The sequence below is a fragment of the Argiope bruennichi genome, chromosome X2 (genome assembly GCF_947563725.1).
Source record: "Argiope bruennichi chromosome X2, qqArgBrue1.1, whole genome shotgun sequence".
Lineage (NCBI taxonomy): Eukaryota > Metazoa > Arthropoda > Arachnida > Araneae > Araneidae > Argiope > Argiope bruennichi.
Genome location: NC_079163.1, coordinates 78,359,118 through 78,375,484, shown reverse-complemented (window position 1 = coordinate 78,375,484; position 16,367 = coordinate 78,359,118). Strand labels below are relative to the sequence as shown.

At 27.0% G+C, this 16,367-nt stretch overlaps 1 long non-coding RNA gene across 1 annotated transcript; it reads right to left on the bottom strand.

Moving 5' to 3' along the window:
* Positions 1–423: 423 nt before the first annotated feature.
* Positions 424–12,781, bottom strand: LOC129960887 (uncharacterized). The gene is made up of 3 exons (XR_008783709.1): positions 12,644–12,781; positions 11,374–11,535; positions 424–730 (listed from the first exon to the last, which is right to left on the bottom strand). It is a non-coding gene; the product is annotated as an uncharacterized LOC129960887 (long non-coding RNA).
* Between the last annotated feature and the right edge of the window lie 3,586 nt (positions 12,782–16,367).

Below are 16,367 nucleotides of genomic sequence, written 5' to 3'. Positions count from 1 at the left end.
AGCTGTAGATAAAGAAATAGAACTACCTACAATCTTACGAATCATAGTTGAAGTATTGTAGTATTCATTGTAGTATTGAAGTATTGTAGAACCATAGTATTAAAAATAAATTTCAAAAAACAAAAAGCTATGAGTTTATATAAATTTCTTTCCTATTCACAATTTGAGAAAGCTGATCCAAAAAATAAAGATCTTTTTAAACCAAGGATTAATCAGTAAAACTTTCCATGCGAATTTGTCGTGATTTTGATACCATTATATTAATAAAAGTGGTAAATGGTAAGATCATTACGAATACATGATTTTTTTACGCAAATAAAAAACAGTAATAAATAAGAGCCCCAAAATAGCATCATACAAATTTATACCCAAATATGATTTTATTTAATTTCTTTCAATACATTTATACCAAATTTCCAATGTTCGACACAGTCATATTTTCGTGTACCATGCAAAGGAAAAACATTTCTTTAAACCATAAATAAAAGCATATATTTAACTGAACTGAAATACAGCAATAACAATCAAAAATCGAATATTCCAGAAGTAAGAAAACCATTGAAGTGATTAGGATAATAAAAAACACAAAATAGTAGTAGCTATCAGGTTAGCCTCCACATTTGGCAGCACACCTTTCCAGCTGGACAGTCACCATCTCTAGGAAAACAGCAACGATTGACTGGTCTACAAAGTTTAGGTGCAAGACACGCTTTAACAGAAAAGGCTACGTCTGAAAAGAAATTTGGTGTTACAGTTTCATTAGAAAATTGCAATTCAACAAATAATACAGAAATAATCGGATTTAGTGAAATTTATCCATTTATATTGAATAACAAACTATATTCATGACAGTTAACATTTTACTATTTTGGAAATATTTAATTATTTTAGTCTTTTTTAATTTCAAATGATATAACAGATCAAACATATTTTTTCCAATATTGAATGCGATTTTTCTAACCTTTTGATACAAAAAAAAATTGCTTGCCGTTTATAATACTTTTACATCAGTACATTCCTTTTGAATTTATTAATAAAATTTCCAATCATTTTTAAAATAATAATCAATCACTTCAGCTAGTGTTGATTCCTTCATTAGGACTATCGATCTACAGCATTTTATGCAATCATTTCAAAATTACATTTTCCTTTGTTTTAGTAGTATACTATTTGTCAACACTTCCTCACTGAGATTTCGATGATTTATTGAAATTAAAAATTTAAAAAATCGTTTTACAATCACGTTTTATATAATTCATTTGATTTTTAAAAAATTTCGTAGTTCCTCAAAATATCTACTGACGTCGAAAAAGCGCTTAGAACTGCTTTTGGGCATCGGCTACAAATTGATTGAAAATCGATTACGTTCACGTATAAATAGGAATAATCGATGTTATTGTAGGAGCTGAGCAATTTATCCCTAATCATAAGGAAATAGTGAAATTGGCATTGTTTAATTTTTTTCTTTCTGTTCTCTTCTCAAAAAATTTGCGTGTTTTAATTCATGTATTCAACATTTCTCTTTGGTTTTTGCGCAACTTCTTGCTTACTGTGTATTTTTTAATGTTTTTTTTCCCTTCTTCTTTTTACAAATTAATTATTCAGAAAAAATCGTTCTAAAGGGAATAAATTCATAAATTTTTTAAATTCTATTTTAATCAATGTACTAAAGACTAGAATTTTTCATATTAACTATTTTCGATTTTTCAGTTCTTTATTGAAAATTAATTATTATAAATATCATAGAATCTTGAAATCAATATGTTCTCAGATTTTGGCTCAGGTAACATCACTGACATGGAATCAAATTTATTTTAATTCGTTGATTAGCATATAGCGGGAATGTGTCCCCTCGAAGATATTTTTTTGAAATTTTAATTAATTAAAAAGTAAGCTAAATTTTGGCGATTTCTCGCCAAATATTATTGCACATTAATGAATTTGACACCGTTTTCAGTTTTAAAAATTTAACTTTTTAACAATACAGTTTAATACTCGCGCGAATTTCTGCTGAATGGTCGCAGATTTTTAAATATGTCTGTTTGCGCAATTTTCAACAATAAATTATACTGTAGCCCTGAAATTCAAAGCGTTTTCATTGTTTCGTCAAATATTTAATCTCTTGATTTTTTCCCTAGTTGATAGTTAAAGAAGAAGGATTCTGTTTAACATCTATTTAATTTTTTAGACAAATGAAAAAAATGAAGTTATAATACAGCGAAATTTAGAAAATAGATGTGACGGATATTTACGTTTTTAATAGCATTGTGATGTCAAGGGACTACTCTCCATCAGTAAGGTTCATGTACACAATAAACAGAACATAAGCGAGACAATTAAAATAAAACGGCTTTAATGTTAAATAATTTGGTGAAATCATGGACATGAATTTACATCCAAACGATTTTTCTGAAATTAAACATAACCAATATTCCCGGCGAAACAGCTGAGACAACTAGTAAGTTAATCAAACAATTTTTATGAATAAAGACTTTCATTACTTACTGCTTTCTTACTGATTGACTCTGAACGCTCCAGATATTTGCCTTTAAAAATAGTTTTATTCTTCTAATATACACTTACTGGTTTTCTTTTTATTTTAAGAACGTAACTGAGTTAAGAAGTGAATCTGCAGTAAGATAAAGAAACTTTGCTTTCCAAAGAAGATCACTTTGAATTCCACAAATACTTCGCAATTGTTAGAATATTTTCAAAATATCCAATGTTATTACATGTGTTTCAAAAACCATTATCAAATGAGCTCCGGTGTTAGATCCATATACGTATATCTAAGTTTTAATTATTTATTTTAACTTATTTATTATATATTTTAAAGTTTGCAAACGTTTTATCAATATATAAAACTTAAAACATTGCTAAGAAGTTTAAAAATCTGTATTGCATTTTCAACCTATTTTAAAAAAATCTGCTCCTTTGCAAACGAGTATGAAAGCTTCGCGGCGCATGCTAGAGAAGAGAGAATTAAATTGTGCTTATTTAAAAGATAAGCTCTTGAAAATAAAGCAGAAAAACGATTTGGCAGTTTGACAAGCTGCCAGTTGAAAAGAAATTAATTTTTTATTCACTTTGTTGTGACTGCTGACATTTGTTTCCTGTCAAACAAATCTAACAGCGATGTAGTTACACTAACAAGTGAACTGTGCTTGTCATAGTTTTGCTTCTTTTTTTTAAGATGATCAGATCTCTGTGCTTGTTCGAAAAGCGCTTTTGTCTGCTGAAATTTCTTCGGTGCTGTTTTAACGCAAATAAATTTGTTTTGGTTTGTAATTTATGTACAAAATGTTCTTAAGAGATTTTAAACGAATCGGTCCATTGAATTAAAGAAAGCGATTTAAATAAATTCGAAAACTGGTTCAGAGTATTTAATTCAGAATAATTAAATATATTGTTATTTTGGCTAATCTTTTTTATATACAATATGAACAGTTTAGATTAATGACTATAGAGAGATGTTTTCATGAAAATTTTATTTAAAGAGCTTATTGATTAACATATTAGAATTGGGATGATTCCGGTTCAAAATCCTTTATTAAGACTCTTTCAAATATTATGATTATGCTCTTTAAGTCGAGTCATATACAGTGCAACAATAATAGCAATCATTACATACAACCAACTTAAAAATATAGCAGTTATTGTGCCGACAAGTTTTCTATTGCCTTCTTTCATAATTGCATGTGGATATGCATCAGTTAAAATAATTTACAATGCTTCTGATTAAAGGAAATTTATCTTGGAATATTAGTAGGAATAATGACGGCCTTGGGAATGCTACTTGCAGTTTATGAAAGAATTGTTAATCTTAAGCTATTAAAATGCAAAGGAATTCTTCACAATATAGTATTACACTGATTACTATAATCCTAGTACGATCAAAAGAAATAACTACTTAAAAACAGTTCGTTTATGCAATTTAATAAATGGAGTTTATTTGAATATTATTTAAATGGAAATTTTTAATTGGTGATTGGTTTATTAAATGGATTTCCAGACTTTTTTTTTTCATGCCAAATAGTTTCAACATTCCATTTTTGTTGCTATACAACTCATAAAAAGTAAACTCATATTCTAATAGAAAATCTAAATTAAAGTGTCTTTTGCATTATTTTTGGAATTTTACTTTCATTAAGTTTTGTTTAAAATTGATATCAAGTCAATTATTTTACTGCCTGTTTGGTACTTATATTGATTTAGCCTCTTTAAACTTAAAAAATTTAATCAGGTAGAAATAAATATAATAATCAATGATTAATATTCCCTTCACTGTTAGTTACCTTCACGCTGAGAAGACTCAATTTTTGAAGTCGTTTCAGGGAAAAAGTGTTTCATATGTCGATAGGATGGACAAGATTTTATTTCTTTTTGATTTGAACTCATAATATTTTCAACTCAAACTTGTTAAATTTTTGATAATAATATTTATTTATGATTTGTCTTAAAGTAGTAATAGATTGGAAAATAAATCAAAATAACACACAAAAATTGCTGTAACTTTTTATTTCAGCCAGGAAATTTCTATGAAATTGTATTAAAAAATAGTAAAAAAAAAGTTGAGTGTAATTTGAGTTACTCTAGTATTTTTATGACGGCATAAGAATAAATTGATGATTCCGATTTTGTGTAACTTGATCCCGAACTGAAAAGGATCTTGAATTTTATCAACAAGTGCATAATTAATAATGAATTTGATATATATCTTTGAAAAAAATAGCTTCAGATAGCTCTCTTCGAAATTTTACTATGCATAAAATATAGTCAAATTGTAGGCTAATTAATCCAGAGTTGATGTAACTGCTGAAGAAAAAAACGATAAAGATATATTAAAATGATTATGGCAATAAGTAAAAAAAAAGAAATTTTCTTAGATTATGTGAGTTGATTTTGTCATTAATGCTAGAGAAAGCAACAGCTTAAAAATCCAAGAAAATATTAGGAGAAATTGTGAAACTAGAGTAAGTTTACTATATTTTGCACAGTAAAAGTTGGGTAGAAATCTTCTGAAACTTAATTTCAAAAATTAATCCTAGTTAATCTTACGTTTTTATTTTTTGACATCAGCTATTTATTTTTAAATAAAAAGCAGAGCTATTTGTGGTATTTTTTTTTTTCAAGAAACGGATCATTTTTCAACTCAAGAGAATAAACAAAAATTTAGTTACTTTCCCGAAATCAAAAACTAGTGTCCTAAAATGGTATTTATAAAAGTCCAGACTAAAGAGTTATTTCCTCTTTCAAATGCTCGAATAACAGCACTGCTTTTAAGAAACTAACCAACTACTTTTTGTGAGTAATTTTTATTTTTTTAATAGTTAAGAGCTTCTTTGGCTTAGCCATTTTTACCGTTAAATACAACAGCCGAAAAAGAGATAAAAAGTAATAACTTTCATTGATGCTATAACGTCAACTTCACTTTCGAAGGAAAAGGGGGAAAAAACTCATAATTATACCCTTAAGCAGTTTTAAGTACTCCTCATCCGAAAAAATTGGCAATTATGGGGATATTCTTTTGTTGATATATTGAAAGACTCAATAGTTTTTTCTTTCTATTTGCTGTTATTTTACCATATTATTTTTTCTTATTTTTTTTTAAAACAATACCGTTAACTGTAATTAGGAGTGACATCTTTCAGTAACTTCTGCTTAGAGTTTCCTTTTCTGCTACACAGGCACTTTTTGAAAAATTGTTATTTCGTGTTTATTATTTCATCACGTCAGCGGGCAATTCTAGATTCCAAAGTTCAAGGTCTGTTTCTTCTTTCTCATTTGTTGAATACAACTTATTCCGTGAGTTCCTTCAGGATAATCTATATATGTTCTTTTTTTACCCTCTAAATACGACTGCAACAGTACAAAACTGCCTAATCTTTAGATGAAAAAAAAAAATTGAAGGAAAAGATTGTTAAAAGCGAAATTTTGTAAATAATTTAATTATCTGACGATAAAAAAAAGTATTTATTTTGCTAAATATATTTCAGGGTTATAAGAAATGCAATATTTGATGAGTTTTAAAATTATTTTTCGTTAGCTAATCAATGCAGTAATCTTTCTGGCTAGGAAATATAATTTAAATATGGAAACTGCTGATTTTTTAATACTGAAAATTCATTTTATTTCACGTTTCGAATAACCAGTGAATTGAATTATTTAAGTTACATTTATTTTTCAGATATTTTTTCTTTTTCATATTGTTCCCATTAAAACGAATGTTTTATGCAATATTTGAATACAGTTAGCTTTTTATAGAAATACATTGGCATTTATTTTGTAATCGGATATAAAATAATGTTCATTGATATAAAATAAATAATGAGAAGAACTTACGGTAATAATTTTTCACCTAGTATGTCTTGATATTCTTCAGAGTTAGTTTTTGGTTTCAAAATGGTTATCGGAGTTGTTCCATTACGAGCAAATTCTCCTCAAACCATAACACTACCGCCGCCGAATTGGCGTTTAATAAGTACAGTTCGTTCAAGACTTAAGTCTTGCCAATAATATTAAAAGCTGTCAGGTCAGTCCAAATCAAATTTCTTTTCATAGGAGAAAATTATGCCATTCCATTTATTTATAAGGACAAGATGCTGTTTTGCCCATTTTACACGATTAATCATTTGTAGTTTTATTAATAAAGGCTGTCTTCTTATTTTGGTATATTTTACAAGCGAATATTTTATAAAAGTACATTACTCATAGTTCTGGAACAAGACAATTACAATTCCTTTTAATTTGAATAGAAAATTGGTGTTGTGAAAAGGCTTGATTAATGATGTATGTTTTTGATCGATTAGATAGAGACGATTTTCTACCAGATCGTTTATATATATCATAGTGGTAAGAATCTTTCAAGAAGTTATTCACAAGTACTTTTTGAGCGTCTTAATCGTTTTACAATTTCTCTGGAAGACAAACCACATTCTCTGAAACTAAGAAACTTATTTCGTTCTTGTTAACACAACTTTTCTCCTCTTCTCATAACTGAGAAAATATTATGATTTCATCAAAAATGCTTTTAGCCGAAAACAGAAATAACGTTAACAAATAAATATTTGTTGTAAAAATAAGAGAAATAAAATAACATAAAATAACAAAGAATACTTTTATCACAGGAATAATACAAATTTTACTGTCAAAACATGTCAAGAAACAAGGAAATAAACAACATCATTTGCATTAAAAAAACTAACATGGACAGTTAAAAAATTTTAATAAAATCATTTGCTTTTATAATTGAATTCTAAGAACTAAAACAGTTTGGGAAAGCTATTTGCAGCATCTAATAACTAATGGAGAGTAAAAATTAATTCAGAATAATGTAAATAAAAACTTAATGACCCTATGTTAAAAAAAATTACTAAACTTTTACTAAAAAGTAACTTTTTCTTGCAATATATTTAACTCTTTAAAATATTTAATGTATTATATAAAATTTAGTAAATATTGGAAAATTATACTTAGCCCTATCTTTTTTTTCTAATGTAGTACTGTTTCCTATGAAACCCAATTACTAAGATGAATTTTTTTCTTTGTGAACTAAATATCTGAGATCCCAGCCTGTAAATATATGAAATTTCACAAAAAGGTGTTTTTTTTTATTATTTTTTTTAACATTTCTTTCGGGGATGACTTTATGCTTCTCAGTAAAAAAATAATCAAATTTCAAATAAAGGTTAATTACAAATAAGGCTTAAATAAAGGCTTTCAATTAAAGGCTAATTAGTTGATAAAAAATCAACTTGTTGTGTGTGTGTGTGTGTGTGTGTGTGTGTGTGTGTGTGTGTGTGTGTGTGTGTGTGTGCGCGCGCGCGCACGCGTGTGCCTTTTTTTGTCTGAAGTTTGTTAATAGTTCTGATTCGTCCAATTTTATTGCCTAAAATCGTGCATAAAATAAATATAAAATCTATTATATTTTCTATGAATACATTTTTATTAAATTTGGCATTAAACTTCAAGTTGCACAAGCAATTCTAACAAGTCTAATTTTCTTTTGCATAAGAAAATTGTTTATTTTTTCTGAAAAAATGCACACAAAGTCACAAAATCCATGAATTTATTTTAAAATAGACGCAGAAAGATCTACACTTCTCATACTTTATGATTAAAACTTTTTTAAATTTTAATTTTTCTCCCTTAAATAAATATTTTAAATTAATATAATAAAATTTTACTGCATGCAAATATAATTAAACTGCTCGGAAGAAAGGTAAGTAAAGCATCTAACATTCGGAGAATAAAAATGAAAAAGAATCTATTATTATGATTTCATTATAATAGAATCAAGAGAACATATTCTGGTGAAATTATAGTTTTCTAAAAGAAATTCTTTCAAAAATATATCAGCACGATTGAAATGTAATAAGTTTTGATGTAACAGCTTTGTTGAAATCCATCCTCATTGTAATTTCTTTTATGAAGAAATGCATATGTCCAAAGAGAAAAATATTTTTGGGGAAACAACTCAAAGACGATTCTTTCACAAAACGAATTACCTGTAACAGCGAAAACGATGAGAACCACCAGCAGAATCTCGGATAGGCTTCCCATTACAACTGCTTTCCACCTGACATTAGTATTACAGTGAATGAAAGATTTCAGTTTCAATCAAATGTTGTGGTGAAAGCTCGGGGAAAATTACCAAAATTCGGTTTTTATGAAATAAAAATCGATAATTTATTACCTTAAATTCATATTTTTTAAGGGACAGCACTCTGTATCAAACAAACTAATGATCTTACAGTAAAAACATATTAGTATTGCATCTTTTCATACTAATAATTTCATTACAAATAAGAATTTGTTTCAATTTGTGATTGGCCCGTCCCAGACGCCTGAATGTAGCTGCTTCCAAACTGGTTACATCCATTTCGTCGTTTCGAATATTGCAATGAACTTGAGCTGCAGGTTCATTATATCGAAATTGTGGTCTTTAACCCTGAGGGTTCTACACGTATTCGCACATCCCTATTTCTCATGAGAAGACCCTCTTACAAGAATTATGATTCTTCCTCACCCCCTCTACCCTTACAGCAAAATACTTTGCAAATTAGCTCCTTGTTATATCGATTATGAATTTCAAAAGATAGATAAAAAGAGTCACGTAACGTGAAGATATTTTTTTATTATACAAAATTTTAGTTTTCTTTTTTTCCCACCCAAAATTGTAGTTGAATCAAAATAAACGAGATTGCTTTTGATAATTCTGGTGAGGAATTATCACTTCAATATTCTGCTTTCAGTAATTAATTTCGTTAAAGAAAACCCTCGGCATTTTTGTGAAAGCTTAATGGAAATTGTTAATGGTGTTTAAGCTGTCAAAGACTGAGAGACTGTTATCTTTCGTTGGCAGTATTAAATGAATTAACATCTCTGTTTATATCTATGCACCACGTTTCATATAAAAATAAACTTCTAAAAACACACTTCTTTCTTTCTTTTTTTTTTTTTTTTTTTTTTTCAAAATAAACTTTAAAGAACAGTACATTTTATGGAAGATAATTCGAATCAGCATTTTGACAAGTAATAGGAAATGTCTTAGGTGCAAACATAGAATGCCGTTTAATAAAACGTTTGTGATAAAATAATTATCTCTTGGGATTTGATAATTAAGTTGCGAATTCAGAGTTTTGTTAGATATACGTGTGCATTTAAAATGAAATTATTAAAAAGAGAAAGAGCTTGACATTGAACTTAGGTTATATTTTAATCCTAATAAAAGCATAATTCTGGATTGTTTTCTTTTAATTGATAAGTAAAATATTCTTGAAGAACTACAAGCAATGAATAATTTCGTTAACTATTAAAATAAATTTTGACAATGCGCCCAAATATCTCTGCCATTAATCAAACAAATGCGGTTCGTATACTAGTAGTCTAAACCTAAAATACATTTTAGTGGAAGAACGATAGTTATTAAAAAACACATATTATTTTCTTTTTAATTTAATGTATAAAAAAGTTTAATAATTATTATCATCAAATATAATTCAAAACAACTTGATTTTGCTAATTCTAAAAAAAAAGGAGTGTTTGAAAATATCATTTCAAAATAAGAATTCAGTTATTTAATTATAAAAAATTATTTGGTGGAGAAAAAAAATCTACTAAATAAATGGAGCTAGTTTAAGATTTATAAATGGTTTCAAAAACTTAATTTTTTCTGAATTTATTATAGTGTCATTTTATGGTGCTTCGAGTTATTAACAATATCCAGAGCTTAAGTTACTCATATTTAATTAACTTAAAGAACCGACTGTTTGGCGAAACCCGATCAGTTGTGGCCTATGTATCATAAAATCAAATCAAACAATTAGCTAAAATGGAAATTTGAATATTTTTACTATACTTTATATATATTTATAATATTTTTACTATACTTTATATATATTTATAATATTTTTACTATAATATTTATATAAAGTGTACTAAATTCATTTCAAATGCACTTTTTAGACTTCAGAAAAAAATTATAATTTATTGTAATGTGACTTTTTAATGAAAAATTATAATGTCAATGGCATTTGGGCTAGAATGGAGAACAATTAAGTATCAACTGATTTGAAAAAAGACTACACTTAAAAATAAAAGGAAATATTATCACAAAAATCGCAGTAGGAACTACTCGTTCTAAAACTTTGTAAACTTCTGTCTTTGAATTCCTCTATCGAATACTGAACAAAGTCAATAAAACTGAAGTTTTTTCTAAACATCGTTGTTTTACACATAAGTAGTTGCGCGAAAAATAATGATATCTTGAGCAATAAACTAAAAAAGTTTCGAGTTTTTTTTTTTTTTTTTCATTGTTGTGAAGGATGACAAAACATTAAATGTTTTGTCTGAGATTTCATCATAAATTGAAATTCGAATTTATCAGTTTTTATTAAATATTTTATTTTAAAATGCTTACATATGAATCTCATTTAACATCAAAAATAAAATTTTTCATTGCTGGTAAATGCTGTTAACAAAAGTAATAATTTTAAAAACTACTGCTACACGCTCATACTCTTTCTGAACGTAAAAACCTGTAATGATAAAACAGAAAGTTGAAACAGACTCTGCTCAATCTTGCATGAAATTGATTATGAATAAACAGTTTAAAATTGCTGTTTATTTATTGTTAATCAAAAGTATCATTTGAGTTATATAATTGATATGATTACAACATCTATAATTTTTATTAGAAACTTAAACTGAATTAAAGCTGCATTATTACTCATTATATATGAATAATCATACCGTGTACGTATTAAAAACATATGAAATTTGATTTTTTTAAAAAGAAAAAACAAACATTTACACTTTTTTTCATATATATAATTCCATTAAATGTTCACAAGTATAAAGTTTCATACTTACTCATTATTTCTAAGAAATAATTAAAAGTTGTTTAAATTGGCTTTTTTTAATAATCAGAACAGCATTGAGACCCTGGCGGACAATTCAGCTCGTTGATCCACCTATTGCAAGGGAAGAAATATTCTTGACACCTGTATGTACAGTTGTAGTTTTCAGGTAAAACTAGAAAAAAAAGTTGCATTGAAAGATTATTGTAATAAATTACTTTGTAATTTTTTATCAAACTTCTTACTGATTTATTTATTTTACAGAAAGGGCATTAAAGGCATTGGCATATAGGACATTAAAAGCAAACATTTTATTGGCATCTATGGCCAATAAAATGTTTTTGGAGAAAAATTCTTCTTGGTTGCTTTATCCTTTCATAATTTTATATGTCTTCAACGGTTGATTTATGAAACCAAAGGAAGAAATATTGACGGATAACTTCCATTTATTAAGTTTTAGATGAACAATGAAATATATTATTCGCTATAACATTAATATCATCCTTTTCTAATCATAGACAGCCGCTTGATTTTTTGGTAATTTCATCATTTATTTCTCAAAAATTTAATTGAACTTCAAATAAATAAAAAAGTTGATAGCACGACATTAGATTCGGAATAGAAAGCAAAAAAGTACATTGTTAAGTGAAATGAAATGCGCAAAAAGCCAAAACATATTGCATGTTATATATTGATTTGTATATTTTAATGAGAAAATATATTTTGATATTATATTTGGAAAAGACTACGCGTACTTTTGCAACCGATTTTGAAGAATTTTAGATCCTTATGAGCTAATAACAAAACTTTCACACTTCAGAAATACATTTATTTTATATATAACAAATGAAATAACTTTGAATCATGAATCAACGCAAACATCCTTATGTAGAAAATCGATGCTGCTGAAATTCGCATTAAAAGAATTTGAATAATTGTTTATAATTACGAATAACATTTATTATATAATTTATCATCTTTATTTTACTTTGTGTGCACATTTATCAAAGAAAATGTTAAATCTCTTTTAGATAATCGAGAAAAAATATAATTTATTCGTAGCTAAAACTACATTCTACAAAGAAAATAAATTGCAGCTATTTTAATATAAAATCTTTTTTCTCATTTCCTGAACCTAACAATAACTTTTACATCCGAATGTAATAAAGGGAAACAAAGACTTACGACATCCAAAGGATGGCTCATTTATCTTATCTTAGTAAACATCAATCAAAAGACAAAAGCAATTTGAAATGATAGCTCGAAATAACTATAAAACTTACCAGACTGAGTTGAATTCATTTTCACCGGGCTTATGAAAACAACGATGAATATGAAGAAGAGGAGGAAGTTGAGAATTCTGCACCTCTGTCTCATTTTATCTTTGCAAATGAGAAGTTGTTTTAAGCTCTCACTACCTGTGGGCACAACAAGTTCTTTTACCTTTTTCCCTGTCAGAGATCAATGTATTCCCTATAAATGTAGGCTGGGGAAACGGGGATTGATGAGTCTTTCTTTTAAATGGACAATCGATCAGATATTGGTTTCCAATAATGCATTTTTTGCCACGTTTTCTATGCATAGTCAGTCACGCGCGAGAATGTTATGAATTTAATGAGACCATTAATTATCGCTTTTTTTCATAATATCTTTATTAAAGATGAAAATATTAGTATTCCATAATAAAAAGCTTTCATTTCAAAATCAAGATGAATTAAATGACATCAATAATTTTTTCATAGGATAACTATTTCCTTGGACTAAAATGAAAATATCAGAAGAAATTGAAATTTCATAATCAGTTTTTTAAATTAATTGAAAGATTTAAAATCACTTATAATATATATGTTGGGATATCAGATTTTAATATCCAAATAGATATATTTACCTCATGATTCGAATCCTATTTAATCAGATTCTTTTCTAATGTTAGTAAATGCGTGTCATGAATATCATTATTAAAAAGTTTTTAAGCATGTAAGTTTATTATAGTTAGTTCTCATTGGAACGTGATCCTCATTTGAAATGTAGACATATGGCTTGGCGTCAATAAAAAGTGACATAATTAAGAAATCCAAATACTGCGCAAGTTTTTATAGATATTATAATAGCTAACTGAGAACAAAACAAGGAAATATAAAGTCCCATAGATAGAGCATAATCGTGTAAATTTTTTGAGAAAATCTTAGACATAACTCAAATCTTAGCTCACTATTTAACACTTTAAAAAAATATTTACATGCCATCTTCGCGATACAAATGTGAGTATGACAGAATACCCATTTTGCAGAAATGTAAGGGAAATTATTTTGCTGGCACATTTTTTTTTATGACTAAAACTATTTTGTCTTGTCTTTTCCATTTTATTTCTATTGCCGTCATTTATTAAACTGTTTTTGTCATTCTGAAACTAGCAGTCAAAATTTTTTAAAAATATCTCTTCACAACGCAAATGTTTTTGAGATGAAGTTTTATTGTTGACTCATTGCATAGTATTAAAAATAGGAATATTTCACAATATTACAATATTAAGTGTTCTAATTAATTTTCATGGATATCATTCAAGTTGATTTAAGCTGAATATAAACTATTCTGGGGATAATTCTATTGAAATACTTTCGCTTTCATCAAGGTAATAAATAAAAGTCAAAAGAGTTTTCAATAATATTGATTTGAAAAGGGCTACCTTTATGATGATAGCTAGTTATTAAGAAAATCCTTTAAGTATCATATAGTAATTGTTGAACAGCCCAAAAATGTGCCTATTCGATATCTACTTACCTTAAAATCAAATTAAAGATGTCATTTGGTTTGGGATATATCCGCCATTAGTACGTATGAATTACAATTGCATAAGAAGTACTTCATACTCATCTTCGGACCGTTTTTAAATTCCTTTTAACAAGCATACATTTTTTTTAATGTTGTTACAAACTATCAATTCCCACAAAATTTCCTTTGTGATTTCGCCTTAAAGATAAAACAAGTAAATACACACACACACACACACATATATATATATATATATATATATATATATATATATATAAGTAACCAATCTAAAGTAAGAAAAAGTTTGAAAACGAAACTAAAATGAAAACGAAACAAAACAGTTTCGAAATCGCAACTAAAATTTATTACCTATTTAAACTAAAACCAAAAAGGAACTTCATAGTATTTAGAGAGCGCAATTGCAGCTACTTCTAAAACACAGATGAATTGATACAAAAGTATTAGAATCAAGTTAATAGGAAAAACAAAAACCAAATAAAAATTAAACCAAAAAAATTATTAAAAAATATTAAAAAAGAATCCGGCCTGAAGACTTTTTCAAGGGTCACCCTCAGGCAGGGATTCAAATAAAGGGATTTTTTCTGTGAGGACATACAGACATTAAGTCTAATAATGATTCCTCGTGACCCGAAAATCCCCCGAAATTATGCTCAAGAGATATACCATTTTAACAGAAAGGAAATACAAAATAACAAATTAGAAAAAAACCACAAAGTAAAAATACAATAAAAACAATAACAATAAAAACAAAAACAGCATTAAAATTAAAATTAAAATTAAAAACGAAAAGGCCAAGACATACCATCCAACAGTGAACGAAACTTTAAACAATCGATTGTGATTTCCTGTTTTTGAAAGTTAACGGTAAATTATGTAAACAGAGGTAGGCACCCAGCGCCATCTATTGAGTGATCCAATATGCAAGTAAATTTCTATTTTTATTTAAGCCAAAAGATTAATCCCAAACCATACCTTGTTTAATTAAAAAATTGACATTACAGTAATTTCTAGGAAAATCATTTTTAATTAAATTTTTAAGGAGGATATTTGATGCTTCAATATAAGAATTTTTATTATTGCAAACCCTTTTGATCCTGTTAACTTGTGAGAAAATAAGATTTTTGAAAATTTTAGAGTTTAGATTGGAATGGTAGTTACATAGTTTTGTTATTTTAAAGTTGAAATCATCCCTTTTATCGTATATACCAACTATTGTTTTATCATTAGCAATTTCGATTTTTAAATCTAGAAAGGTAGCCTCAAGTTGATTTATATTTGTATCTTTTAGAATTAAATCTTTTGGATAGCAATTAGTAATAATATTAGTATTGTCGAAGTTAATCAAAAGTAGGTCATCAATATATCTCCACCCGTTTATTAAATTATATTTAATTATTTTTTTCTCATAGTAATGCAGGAAAATATTAGCTAAAGCACTTGAGAAAGCTGTCCCCATTGGAATGCCCTTGACTTGTTTATAAAAATTAATACCATTAAACACGTAATTTTCAGTAATATTAAAATTACATAACTCAAGCCAGTTATTTTTAGGAATGATATTTTCATTTAAATATTCGTCATATATAAAAGTGCAGACCTTTATTAATTTTTCATGAGGTAGATTAGTGTATAAATTTTCAAAATCAAAAGTATTAAGTTTATTAATGTTGTTATCTTTAAGAAAATCCAATACTTCTTTGTTACTAGAAATAATAAAGTTGTCTTCATTTTTTATTTTGTCCAGGATAATTTTTAAGTATTTAAAGAAATGTTTACCCGTATAGTAATTATAACTACCAGTGCTACAGGTTACGAATCTGAATTTTAATGGATTTTTATGAAATTTAACTGTTGGGAATAAATAAGGATAGTTAAGAGAGCAAGTCTTAGTTTTGGTTTTTTTTGCGAAAGCTAGCATTCTTTTATCTAATTCCTTTTTCCCGGTGTTCTTTAACATATAAGTTGCATTAGAGTTATATTCATTAATTAAAAGTTCTTTATAATAATATTTACAAATTAAACAGAAATTATTTGCTGATTTATCTATTACTGTAATAACAAATTTTTCTTTTAAATTTTTTATTTCATTTTTTAATGTTTTACTAAAATAAATCCCACGTTCTTTAGATCTGTCAAAATCAGTATTCAATTTTATTTTAATTTCCTTTAAAATTCTCACTTTCCATTCCCCGAAACCTTCCGCAGGCCAGTGGT